Source organism: Canis aureus, chromosome 4 (assembly GCF_053574225.1).
Source record: "Canis aureus isolate CA01 chromosome 4, VMU_Caureus_v.1.0, whole genome shotgun sequence".
Classification (NCBI taxonomy): Eukaryota; Metazoa; Chordata; class Mammalia; order Carnivora; family Canidae; genus Canis; species Canis aureus.
The window spans coordinates 31,137,934-31,152,407 of NC_135614.1; positions in this window are offsets into that span (position 1 = coordinate 31,137,934).

A 14,474-nucleotide genomic window follows, 5' to 3' on the forward strand; every position below is an offset into this window, starting at 1 on the left:
TTGGATATAAATACATCTGCAGCAAAACCATAGGCTAGGTTTGTATTCACTGACTTACAGAGAGTTGCATTAGGGCAAGGAAGTGTAGTCTATATATACTGAGTTATAATAGCAAGGGGTGGCATCACTGTCTACATTTCCTATTTCCCATTCAGTTTGAAATTATCTATTTATCAATTTCTGCCAAAGGAGTCCATTTACTTCTAATTAGCTCAGTTTATTTCCTTCTGTACAGATTTTGAAATTTTTAATTTCTTTTTCCATTGATTGCCATAATATGATTTCTCATCTGATAACCTGTTTATGTAGTGATTTAGATAAGTTCTTATATTAAATAATGTGTTCTTGGAATAACCCAGTTAGGTCATGAGGTATCCCTATGTATTTTGGAATTAGTTAATATTTATTTGAGTTGCTAATATTTTAAGATGGCATTTGTGTTTATGACTGAGATGCCCTCTAAAAATTTGCTAACACTATCTTTAGGCATTTAGATCATGTTAAGATAGCTTTGGAATAAATTATGTATGCCAGCTAATCTGTTTGGTCTGATGTTTTCTTTATGGGAAGAGTTTGGACTACAAATTCTGATTATAGGACAATCATTTCTCCTTGAGTTATTTTTGGCAAGTTGAATTTCCCCCCAAATATGTCCATCTCACCTGAATTCTCAAATCTATTGCCGTAAAGTCCTTGGAAACACCCCCTTTATGCCTAGAGCATATGTAGTAATGTATTTTGCATTTTACAATTTTTATTTGTGCTTTCCATTTTTTTTTCTTCCTTTGGCAGAGGTTTGGAAAGACCCAGCTAGTATGTATGGGGCCTGTATTTCTCTGTGGATGGGACTTCCACAGGCCAAGGGCGGTGCTAGGAGTCGGTTTGGGTTCTGGTGGGTTGAGGTCCCTGCAGACCAGCTTAGAGGAGCCTTGGGGCCCAGCCCTGAATGGTGGATCCTGCTCCATGCTGGGCTGTCAGAAGGCACCTGCTACCCTGAAATCCCTGCTGCCCCTCCCAGACTCCCACATATTACAAAGGCATCCAAGCCAGAGCTGGTGCAAGTTTGGGGTCAGAGTCCAGGCTGGAACTTCTGGAGCTTCTGCAAGAACACTGCATTCAGCCAGTGTGTGAAGTGCAGCACGGGGACTCAATAAGCAAGTCCTGTCGCTCTCTAACCTCCATGCACCTGAGAACTGGGCACTAGAAGTGTCCAGTTTTGGCTCCCTGGGTTGGGTCCAGGTCCCTTGAGTTGTTGGCACCTCTTGGTGAACACCTGTTGAAGTGGGATGAAGCCTTGGGTGCAAGAAGCCACTGCTTTGCCTTTGGAAATGGGGAATTGGGATGTACTGTTTAGTGATCTAGGTTGGATCTTAAGCTTGGGGGAGGGTGTTGGGACTTTGTATAAGTCAAAGGTCAGGACTTGAGGCTGGCTGGTTGCTCCCCAGACAGCTCTAGCAGGGAACTGAGGTTGGAGAGGAACAGGAGGGTGGCAAGTGACTGGCCAGCTGCAGAGGGGACCCTGCTGCAGGGCTTTGGATAGTTCCTGATCACTGCAGGGCCTCTCCTTAACAGCCTCTGCTTCTGAGATGCTCTTCTGGCCAGGGAACAGGTGAAGGTCAGGTAGCTGGTAGCTGTATGCCAAGTGTTCAGGTCAATAAAGTATTGAACCTCTTCAAGTGTGTTATTACCTGGCTCAGCTAAGATGTGGTCACAAGGAATTCCTATCAACTTACAGGTATTTCTATCAACTTGCAAGGGCTCCATGGGATCCTCTGTCTTGCATTCACCTCATGCCTCTGCTGCACATCAGAACAGTGTCGTTGAAATGGCAGTAACAGATCTGCTGTTCTTTTCCTCAGTAATAGGAGAAACCAACACAAAGTCTTTGAGGTATACCCCAAGGAATAGGCCCATGAGGAACATTGCCTATTTGTCCATTCTACAACTTTTATTTTTAATTATTTATTCATGAGAGACACAGAGGCAGAGGCATAGGTAGAAGAAGCAGGATCCCAGTAGGGAGCCTGATGTGGGACTTGATCCCAGGACCCCAGGATCATGACCTGAGCTGAAGGCAGATGCTCAGCCACTGAGCCACCCAGGTGCCTCCATTCTACAATTTTTAAAAAGGCAGAGGTTCATCATTGCCTAAACAGAGAAGACAAAAAGAAAGAATAGGGGGACCAAACTTGGTTTGTGCAAAGTTTTTATTAATTTCTTTGTAGTACATTGTATTCTACAATAAGGATTTAAATTCTTGTAAATAAGTGAATATTTCTCATTGAAAAGACTTAGCAAATAGCATTGGAAAATCCTTTTTTTGGTGGATAAAATTGCTTCTTGGGACCACACCCTGAGCTCTTTGGGGCATTCTCTCACTGAAAATGAACTCAGCTGGAAAACACACATCTGCTTTCAATAGGAAAGAATACATGAGCTCTGCACAAACTACAAAGGATAAATTGGGGCACAAGGAACTTATAAAGACCTGGATGCTTCCATGTGGCCATCATGTACCGTGGAGTTGCTGGTCCACTTCCTGGGAATGTTTATGTGATCTTCCATCAAGGTTTTATTAAACTATGATGGTTTGTTCTTTTTTTTTTTTTTCAAGTTTTTAAGTAATCTCTATGCCCAATACGTGAGCTTGTGCTCACAACCCTGAGACCAAGAGTCATAAGCTCTTCCGACTGAGCCAAATGCCACTATGATGGTTCATTATTAAAGATCTGTGTCCAGAGAGGATCTGGATGCCATGCCATGGCTCTGACTTGCTTCATGGTGAAGCCTCCCTCATGAGCCATGACTGATGTGCCCTTCAAGGTATGTGCCCTGGAGTGTTCTACTTCATACTGTTTTAACAGATGGAGGTCCCACCCTTCAACTCCCCTTCAAGAAAATTCCTGAAAGTAGTGATTTGGTACATTATAGGGGCATCCCTTGTACACAAAGGATCTCTGAACTACTGTGAAAATACTGTCCTTTAATCTGGGCCCTGGCGTTTGTTTCTTCTATGAATAGCTAATGCTTTGGTCCCTACCCTTGGGTGTAGACCTAGTGATGTGAGGTAAACCAAGACCTCTTTCTTTCTTTTTTTTTTTTTTTTTAAGATTTTATTTATTTATTCATGATAGTAACACAGAGAGACAGAGAGGCAGAGACACAGGCAGAGGGAGAAGCAGGCTCCATGCAGGGAGCCCGACGTGGGATTCGATCCTGGGTCTCCAGGATCGCGCCCTGGACCAAAGGCAGGCGCCAAATCGCTGTGCCACCCAGGGATCCGCCAAGACCTCTTTCTTTAATAGAAATATGCCAGAAATGCAGTTATCAACCTGACAGTGCCAGTGGGGAATCTTGCGCATTTTCTTGAAAGTTTTGGCATCTAATGTCCTTCTGCTGGTATAGCTGGAATATCTCACCCCTGATGATGGACAAATTTGTGATGTCAAATTGAATCAAAGTATTGTGCCCTTTTATCAGGCCTCAAGACTGGATTGTTGGTCTAATAAATAGCAAAATAGGACATGGAAAAGCAAATTCGGAGAGGTCTTTATCTTTTTAATCCTCTTTTCTGAAGGTACTAGTAACATGCCACTCAAGGGTAGAGAAACATTTGGGTCACCTACTCTCTCTCCTTCCCAGGTAGGAAATATTCTGAGTCTTTGTCTCTTTAGTACATTGGGGTCTCCTTCAGCTTCTTTCTGCACATCACGTGAGCACTTGGGCGAACACCTTCCCTGCCATCTCTGATGTGATGAATCTTGTCTTATGGGCACCTCACTGGCTTCCAACCTGAGACAATGGCAAGCCTCTTGAAAAATTTCACTTAGAAAATGTATTTTAGGGCAGCCTGGGTGGCTCAGCAGTTTAGCACCTGCCTTCAGCCCAGGGCCTGATCCTGGAGACCCGGGATCGAGTCCCACATTGGGCTCCCTGCATGGAGACTGCTTCTCCCTCTGCCTGTGTCTCTGCCTCTCCCTCTCTCTCTGTGTGTGTCTCATGAATAAATAAATAAAATCTTTAAAAAAAAGTGTATTTTATGTCCTAAAATACATGGAGATTTTATTTCAGTTGTGAAGGAGGGAATGAAATCTGTAGGGAAAATTCTCTGGAAATGCAGGCAAGAGCTGAAGCTGCTTTCCATTTTGGTAATTTCTTCTTTGGGGAATTCTCAGCTTTGTTCTTAAGAATATTCACTAATTGAATCGGCCCCACCCATTTATCTTGGGTAATCTGCTTTTAAATTTAAGATCATCTTTTGATTAGGACCAAAGCTGAGGATGCGGAGGCCAAGGGAGGGGCCCAGCTTGCCCAGTGAAGTTTTTTCTCAGGGGGCACCATGCTCCCTGTGGAGAGAGAAGAGCTGCCTGGAAGTAAGACCGTGTCTCTTAAGTGAAGGAAACAGAATGAGGTGCCTGCCTGTCTTCCCAGCATCTGGAGGGGGTTCCAAGAAGGTGGCGGCCTCCAGGTAGCCCCTTCCACAGAGTCCCTGTTGTGCTGATGCGCAAGCCTATTTGGTGTCAGTGAGCCAGCTCTGTTCACCTTAGCCCATGATTGTGCCAAGCTCTGTGCCAGATGCTGGAATCAGCCATATTCAAGATGACCTGACTTTCTGAAGATCCCAGAGAAGCAGGAAAGAGGAGCAGAGAGCAAATATTCACACAAATACAGAGTGACGATTATGGAAAGGGCAAGAAGGAAAGCAGAATGCACTATTGGGAGGGACCAGGTCAGCTTATTACAGTCAAAACTTGCAGGACAACAGGGAAGTGGCCAGCTGGAAGGAGATACACCTTTTCTTTTTTTAAGATTTTATTTATTTGAGAGAAGGAGAAAAAATGAGCAGTAGAGAGGGGCAAAGGGAGAGAGAGAGAGAGAGAGAGAGAGAGAGAGAGAAGCAGACTTCCTTTTGAGTCTGGGTTCCAACCCAGAGATCATGACCTGCCCTGAAGGCACAGACACTCAACAGACTGAGCCACCCAGGCACCCCAGGGATAGACCTTTCATGCACAGAAAATAGGTGGGAAGGCCCTGGAGGTGAAGGAAATGGCATGGCCTGTAGCTCAAGAAAGATAGCAAGTGTGTAAAAGGAGTGGTGACTGAGGGCTGGCCCACTGTGGGTGTGGGTGCCCAGAGGCTGGCTGAGCTCCTCTCTTAGAGGCCATGGTGAGAAGCAGAGGTCTTAATCCTAAACTCGGCATCTTTTTATTTAGAGTATGAGCTCCACTGGCCTTGCAGTGGAACTGCAATTCTAAATCCAATTGGAATTTCTTATTTTATTGGGACACCTGGGTGGCTCAGTGGTGGAGCATCTGCCTTCAGCTCAGGGCGTGATCCCTGGTCCGGGGATCAAGTCCTGCATTGGGCTCCCTTAGAGGAGCCTGCTTCTTTCTCCCACTGCCTGTGTCTCTGTCTCTGTCTCTGTGTCTCTTATGAATAAATAAATAAAATCTTAAAAAAAAAGAATTTCTTTTTATGGATAATCTAATTGATCACATTCAACAAATACAGGGAACATTCACTGTGCCTGGTCCTAGAAAAAAACAGGACCAAAAAAAGAGACTCAGTTCTGTTCCTCTGGTCTCCCTCGGGAGGAAGAACTGGGGAGAAGACAGCAGGTGAGCACAATAAGTAACTCTAAAGTAAGACGGATTGAGATGAGTTCACAAAAGAACCCCAAGGGCTGAGGTTCAGTGACCAAATCTGACAGTTACAGGCTCTTGTCATGTTCATCTCCACAACTTTGAAATACTTGTCACATCCACTGGGAGTATTTCCAGGAAACAGTACAATTGAAGCTGAACCATGGACCATGATAGGACTTTTTTATTTTTAATATGTTTTTTCCAATTTAAAAATAACATATCCTCCTAAAAGAATTTGGTAAATATATAGAAAGGTAAGGAAGATAATTTGAACCCCACTTAATCTAGAGAAACCACATGTTACATTTTAGTAACATTCCTGGCTTCTTACCTAAGTTTAACAACATTGAAATCATCAAATGGACAGAATTTGACAGTGCTCTCTTTTTTTCATTTCATATGTCAAGAGTTCTCTCCCATATCATTAAACATTCTTCAAGAACATTACCAAAAAATCAATTGATTTTATATTTTAATCATGTGTCCAAAATACCTCACATTAGCACCCACACGAATGTGTGATTGATAAACCAAAGAGCTGAGACTAGTCCAACTGACACATCGGCCAGACTCATATTGAGGGGATAAAATGTTTCCGGAAAAGTGGAGGCAAAGTGAAGAGTACATAGTGAGACAAGGTTGTCCATACATTAAATAAGTCAAGCCAGCATTAAATTAAGAAACGAGAGAACTCGGACACACCAGAGAACAAAATGTTTTTACAGTCACTTATAGAAAATAGTTTATAAACTGGAAAACACAGAAGCAAAGTCATATTTGGAAGGGTATTAAGATAGATGCAAACTACCTAGTGCTATTTGTATTGTTTAAATCACAGCCATGACTGGAGGGATAAGTCTTTCTTTTTTCTGTCTTTCTTTCTTTCTTTCTTTCTTTCTTTCTTTCTTTCTTTCTTTCTCTTTCTTTTTTTTTAATTTATTTATTTATAGTCACAGAGAGAGAGAGGCAGAGACACAGGCAGAGGGAGAAGCAGGCTCCATGCACCGGGAGCCCGACGTGGGATTCGATCCCGGGTCTCCAGGATCGCGCCCTGGGCCAAAGGCAGGCGCCAAACCGCTGCGCCACCCAGGGATCCCGTCTTTCTTTTTTTTAAATTTTATTTTATTTTTATATTTTGGGGGGAGAAGTCTTTCTATGGTAAACTGGGACTGACGATTGATGACTGTTTTGAAACTGGATACTGGAATTTCAAATGTAAGACGACAGCCAAGCGTTCCATGGAGTCTTTTACCTACTGTGTTATTTTAATTGGAGACAGAAGTGGAGTTCCTCATGTTTTACATTTTATTTTATTAAAATGGGTTCCTTATTCCAAAGTGTCATCTTTTGTTATTATGACACTTACATCTTTTCATAGTATTCGTTTCATTTAGTTTCATGAATTTTCCTAATTTCTATTGCTTCCCATTCTCTCTGCATGTAATATTGTGGATTTTCTGTAATCTCTTGCTTTGTATACTTAGATTATGGATTATCATCCTTTCCAAAATATGTATTTGTACTAACATGTCCTTATTAGCAGGGCTTAATCTGTATCCCTAAAGTAAAAATATATAGTCATTATCAGATGCACAGACTTTCAAGCTGGAATAAACAAAATATGTGCTCACACCAGAGTTTTAAATCTGTGAACATATCCTTCATACTCCTTTATCCCATTTTTCTTCATCAGACTTATTACAAAGAGAGCCCAGCCAAGGAGGATTGTTTTGAACCCGAGTCAAAGGGGTAGCTCCCAATCATGGTTTGACCAGAACTCCTATTCTGGAATAGCTACCGGGGAACAACTGGCCAAAGGAATTGGCATTCCAGAGTCTAGAATTCACGTTGGCATTCATCTCTATTTCATTTTCCCTCAGAGTCAAGGTAACAAGAAAGCTGGGCAACAGATTTTTGAGCAATTCTCTTCTGTTAGGTATTTTGCAAGAAGTTTATGTCCTGGCTTTGAATGGAAAAATAACACACAAGACCCAAGAATCCTGTTTATGATTTTTACTAAGAGTGGAAATATTGCTTGTGTGTTTTCACTGATGGCGGAAGGATAAGTACTGACTCAGGCTCCTGCCTCCCCCGTAGGAGATCATGAAATCACACTTTGAGATCATAGAGTACAGGTAATTATATAAGTACGAGGATGATGTTGTGTTTTTAGCGATTAGATTATATGCAGCACAATAATTGATGTATAATTTTGAGAAGACCGTACGAACTCATGAACATTTCCAGTTTGTAGGCTAGTCTTTTTTTTTTTTTTAGTTAATGTTTCAAACATGATTCATAACAAGAATGTTCGAAGTAAAATTCTGTCCTGAATTATTTTGAATAAAAGTATTGATGTGAAAAATGCAACTATGCTGGATTTCTTTTAGTTATTAAAGAGACAGATGTAAAGATACACAATTATATCAGGTGAAACAGTATTTAAACTGGAAAAAAGGGGACGCCTGGGTGGCTCAGCGATTGAGCATCTGCCTTTGGCTCAGGGCGTGATCCTGCGGTCCCGGGATTGAGTCCCACATCGAGCTCCCTGCATGGAGCCTGCTTCTCCCTTTGCCTGTGTTTCTGCCTCTCTCTCTCTGTGTGTGTGTCTCTCGTGAATAAATAAATCTTTAAAAAAGATAATAAACTGGCAAAGAGAAGGAAAAATGTCTTTTTAGAGGTAAATACCCTCAGATTAATTGTAGGCTGTATAATGACCTCAGTTTCTGAGAATGCTGGAAAGAAAAAAAAATTATTCTTTCTTTATGTTATTGGTTCTCAGTAGGGAAGACAGGATTTACTCAAACCCCAGTAATGAAAGTGCTTCATGTGGGAACACCTCGTATTTTGCTGTCAGAGAGAAAGAGAGCCAGAGAGCAAGAGACAGATGGAGAGAGTGCCTTGAATCAGGGAAATTTACTTTGTATGCCATGAGAATGACCATAGAAGATAGGATCATTTGTGCAGATGGGGTGTTGTCCTGGATTGCATGCAAATATTTGAGATGATAACATCATTCCTAAAATAACACATTACTTATCTCTTTTTATTTTTTTTCAAATATCACCAGGTTAAGTTTATTTAATTAGGCAATACAATTTAATGTAACCTTCATTTAATAGGTAAATAGAATATTATAGAGCTCAAATTGTCCTACAGATCAGTTTACATTACCATGGAGTTGCCACTACAACCATTTTTCAACAATTATATGATTGCTCTCTTCTCTTGAATAAGGGTTGGAGTAATAACATATTATGGAACTATTCGAACAAAATGATTAGATGTCCTAATAAAGTTGGTTATTTTAATATTTTAATATGCTGTGGTTTTTCTTAAGGTCACTATTAGAGAAAAACACAAATACAATTGACTTCAATTTGACCACTCTTTACACATGTGCCTTTTGTATTTTTATTTATGATAGTCACACACACACACACACACAGAGGCAGAGACATAGGCAGAGGGAGAAGCAGGCTCCATGCACCTAGAGCCCGACATGGGATTCCATCCCGGGTCTCCAGGATCACGCCCTGGGCCAAAGGCAGGCGCTAAACTGCTGCGCCACCCAGGGATCCCTTAAGGAAGATTTCTGATTCCCTTCTTCTACTAGGCAAGACTGAAACTCTAATAAAGTTCTCCATTAATGATCAAGTCCCTGTAGAATCCTTCCCCTTGCAGACCAGCACTCAAATGACCTGTGACTGTTTCTGATCATCCAGCCAGACCCATTCTTTTTTTTTTTTTGTAAAATTTATATTCAATTAATTAATATATACTGTATTATTAGTTTCTGTGGTAGAGTTCAGTGATTCATCAGTCTTATATAACATCCAGTGCTCATTATCTCACATGCCCTCCTTAATGTCCATCATCCAGTTACCCCATCCCCCCACACCCCTTCCCTCCAGTAGCCCTCAGTGTGTTTCCCATGATTAAGTGTTTTATGATTTGTCTCCCTCTCTGATTTCTTTTTTTTTTTTTAAGATTTTATTTATTTATTCAAGAGAAACACACAGAGGGAGAGGGAGGGGCAGAGACACAGGCAGAGGGAGGAGGAGGCTCCATGCAGGAAGCCTGATGTGGGACTTGATCCCGGGTCTCCAGCATCACATCCTGGGCTGAAGGCAGTGTTAAACTGCTGAGCCACCTGGGCTGCCCTCCCTGATTTCATCTTATTTTCCCCTCCTTTCCCCTATGTTCCTCTTTTGTTTCTTAAATTCCACATTGAGTGAAATCATATGATTATTGTCTTTCTCTGATTGACTTCGTTCACTTAGCATAATATCCTCTAATTCTATCCACGTAATTGCAAATAGCAAGACTTCATTTTTTGATGGCTGAGTAATATTCCATTGTATGTATGTATGTGTGTGTGTGTGTGTGGTATATATATATATATATATATATATATATATATACCACATCTTCTTTATCCATTCATATGTGGATGGATATCTGGGCTCTCTGCATAGTTTGGCTATGGTGGACATCGCTGCTATAAACATTGGGGTGCAGGCACCCCTTTGGATCACTACATTTGTATCTTTGGGGTAAATGCCTAGTAGTATAATTGCTAGGTCATAGGGTAGCTCTATTTTTAACTTCTTGAGAAAACTCCATACTGTTTTCCAGAGTGGCTGCACCAGCCTGCATTCCCACCAACAGTGAAGAGGGCTCCCCTTTCTCATCATCCTCACCAATACATGTTGTTTCCTAACTTAATTTTAGCCATTCTGACTGGTGTGAGGTGGCATCTCATTGTGGTTTTGATTTGTATTCCCCTGGAGCCAGGTGATGTTGAGCATTTTCTCATGTCTCTGTTGGCCATCTGTATGTCTTCTTTGGAGAAATGTCTGTCCATGTCTTCTGCCCATTTCTTGACTGGATTATATATTCTTTGCGTGTTGAGTTTGATAAGTTCTTTATAGATTTTGGATACTAGCTCTTTATCTGATAAGACATTTGCAAATATCTTCTCCCATTCTGTAGATTATTGTTTGGTTTTGTCCATTGTTTCCTTTGCTGTGCAAAGCTTTTAATCTTAATGAAGTCCCAGTGGTTCATTTTTGCCTTTGTTTCCCTTGCCTTTGGAAACATGCAGCCGAGGTCCCAGAGGTTAAGTCTTTCATCTATTTTGAGATTATCTTTGTGTATGGTGTAAGAAAATAGTCCAGTTTAATTTTTCTGCATGTGGCTGTCCAATTTTCCCAACACCATCTGTTGAAGAGACTGTCTTTTTTCCATTGGATATTCTTTCCTGCTTTGTCAAAGATTAGTGGACCATAGAGTTGAGGGTCCATTTCTGGGTTCTTTATTTTGTTCCATTGATAATATGTCTGTTTTTGTGCCAGTACTGTACTGTTTTTGATGATTACAGCTTTGTAATAAAACCTGCAGTCCAGAATTGTGATGCCACCAATTTTGGTTTTCTTTTTCAATCTTCCCTTGGCTATTCAGAGTCCTTTTGGTTCCATAAAAATTTTAGGATTATTTGTGCCAGCTCTGTGAAAGATGACGGTATTTTGTTAGGGATTGTATTGAATGTATACATTGCTCTAGGTAGCATAGACATTTAACAATATTATTCTTCCAATCCAGGAGCATGGAACTTTTTTCCATTTCTTTGTGTCTTCCTCAATTTCTTTCATAACTGTTTTATAGTTTCAGAGTACAAATCCTTTGCCTTTTTGGGTAGGTTTATTCCTAGGTATCTTGGGTGCAATTTTAAATGGGATTGACTCCTTAATTTCTCTTTCTTCTGTCTCATTATTAGTGTATAGAAATGCAACTGATTTCTGTGCATTGATTTTATATCCTGCCACTTTGCTGAATTCCTGTATGAGTTCTAGCAGTTTGAGAGTGGAGTCTTTTGGATTTTCCATATAGAGTATCATGTCATCTGCAAATAGTGACAGTTTTACTTCTTCTTTGCCAATTTAAATGCCTTTTATTTCTTTTTGTTGTCTAATTGCTGAGGCTAGGACTTCTAGTACTATGTTAAACAACAGTGGTGAGAGTGGATATTCCTGCATGTTCCTTACCTTAGGGGAAAATCTCTCAGTTTTTTCCCATTGAGAATATTTGCTGTGGGCTTTTCATATGTGGCTTTTACAATATTGAGGTATGTTCCTTCTATCCCTACACTGCGAAGAGTTTTAATCAAGAAAGGATGCCATACTTCGTCAAATGCTTTCTATGCATCTATTGAGAGGATCATATGGTTCTTGCCCTTTCTTTTATTAGTGCAATGTATCACATTGATTGATTCGTGGATGTTGGACCCCCCTGCCCCTTGCAGCCCAGGAATAAATCCCACTTGGTCGTGGTGAATAACTCTTTTAATGTACTGTTGAATCCCATTGGTTAGTATCTTGGTGAGAATTTTTTCATCCATATTCATCAGGGATATTGGTCTGTAATTCTCATTTTTGGTGGAATCTTTGGTTTTAGGATCAGGGTGATGCTGGCCTCATAGAAAGAATTTGGAAGTTTTCCTTCCATTTCTATCTTTTGGAACAGCTTCAGAAGAATAGGTATTAATTCACCTTTAAATGTTTGGTAGGATTCCTCTGGGAAGCCATCTGGTCCTGAACTCTTGTTTGTTGGGAGATTTTTGATTACTGCTTCAATTTCCTTGCTGCTTATGGGTCTATTCAGGTTTTTTGTTTCTTCTTGTTTCAGTTTTGGTAGTTTATATATTTCTAGGAAGGCATCCATCTCTTCCAGATTGTCTAATTTGCTGGTATATAGTTGCTCATAATATGTTCTTATAATTGTATTTCTTTGGTGTTGGTTGTAATCTCTCCTCTTTCATTCATAATTTTTAAAAATTTCTCTTTACATTTTATTTTATTTTTTTAAATTTATTTTTTATTGGTGTTCAATTTACTAACATACAGAATAACCCCCAGTGCCCGTCACCCATTCACTCCCACCCCCCGCCCTTCTCCCCTTCCACCACCCCTAGCTCGTTTCCCAGAGTTAGCAGTCTTTACGTTCTGTCTCCCTTTCTGATATTTCCCACACATTTCTTCTCCCTTCCCTTATATTCCCTTTCACTATTATTTATATTCCCCAAATGAATGAGAACATATAATGTTTGTCCTTCACCGACTGACTTACTTCACTCAGCATAATACCCTCCAGTTCCATCCACGCTGAAGCAAATGGTGGGTATTTGTCATTTCTAATAGCTGAGTAATATTCCATTGTATACATAAACCACATCTTCTTTATCCATTCATCTTTCGTTGGACACCGAGGCTCCTTCCACAGTTTGGCTATCGTGGCCATTGCTGCTATAAACATCGGGGTGCAGGTGTCCCGGCGTTTCACTGCAACTGTATCTTTGGGGTAAATCCCCAACAGTGCAATTGCTGGGTCGTAGGGCAGGTCTATTTTTAACTGTTTGAGGAACCTCCACACAGTTTTCCAGAGTGGCTGCACCAGGTCACATTCCCACCAACAGTGCAGAGGGTTCCCCTTTCTCCGCATCCTCTCCAACATTTGTTGTTTCCTGCCTTGTTAATTTCCCCCATTCTCACTGGTGTGAGGTGGTATCTCATTGTGGTTTTGATTTGTATTTCCCTGATGGCAAGTGATGCAGAGCATTTTCTCATGTGCGTGTTGGCCATGTCTATGTCTTCCTCTGTGAGATTTCTGTTCATGTCTTTTGCCCATTTCATGATTGGATTGTTTGTTTCTTTGGTGTTGAGTTTAATAAGTTCTTTATAGATCTTGGAAACTAGCCCTTTATTTGATACGTCATTTGCAAATATCTTCTCCCATTCTGTAGGTTGTCTTTTAGTTTTGTTGACTGTATCCTTTGCTGTGCAAAAGCTTCTTATCTTGATGAAGTCCCAATAGTTCATTTTTGCTTTTGTTTCTTTTGCCTTCGTGGATGTATCTTGCAAGAAGTTACTATGGCCGAGTTCAAAAAGGGTGTTGCCTGTGTTCTTCTCTAGGATTTTGATGGAATCTTGTCTCACATTTAGATCTTTCATCCATTTTGAGTTTATCTTTGTGTATGGTGAAAGAGAGTGGTCTAGTTTCATTCTTCTGCATGTGGATGTCCAATTTTCCCAGCACCATTTATTGAAGAGACTGTCTTTCTTCCAATGGATAGTCTTTCCTCCTTTATCGAATATTAGTTGACCTCATTCATAATTTTATTTATTTGGGTCCTTTCTCTTTCTTTTTGGTAAGTCTGGCTAGGGGTTTATCTTTCTTATATTCTTTCAAAGAATCAGCTCCCAGTTTTGTTGATCTGTTCTACCTTTCTTTTGGTTTCTATTTCATACATTTCTGCTCTAATCTTTACTAATTCTCTTCTCCTGCTCAGTTTAGGCTTTATTTGCTGTCCTTCCTCCAGCTTCTTTGGGTGTAAGGTTAGGTTATGTAGTTGAGACTTTCTTATTTCTTCAGAAAGGCTTGTATTGCTATATACTTCCCTTCCGACCACCTTTACTGCATCCCAAAGGTTTTGTGAGATTTTAGATTCTTCTTGAATTTCCTGGTTGATCCATTCATTCTTTAGTAGGATGCTCTTTAGACTCCATGTAGTTGAGTTCTTTCCAAATTTGCTCTTGTGATTGAGTTCAAGTTTCAAAGCATGATGGTCTGAAAATATGTAAGGAATGATCCCAGGCTTTTAGTACTTGTTGAGACCTGATTTGTGACCCAGTATGTGATCTATTCTGGAATATGTTCCATGTGCACCCGAGAAGAACATGTATTCTGTTGCTTTAGGATGGAATCTCTGAATATATCTGTGAAGTCCATCTGGTCCAGTGTGTCATTCAAGACCCTTGTTTCCTTGTTGAT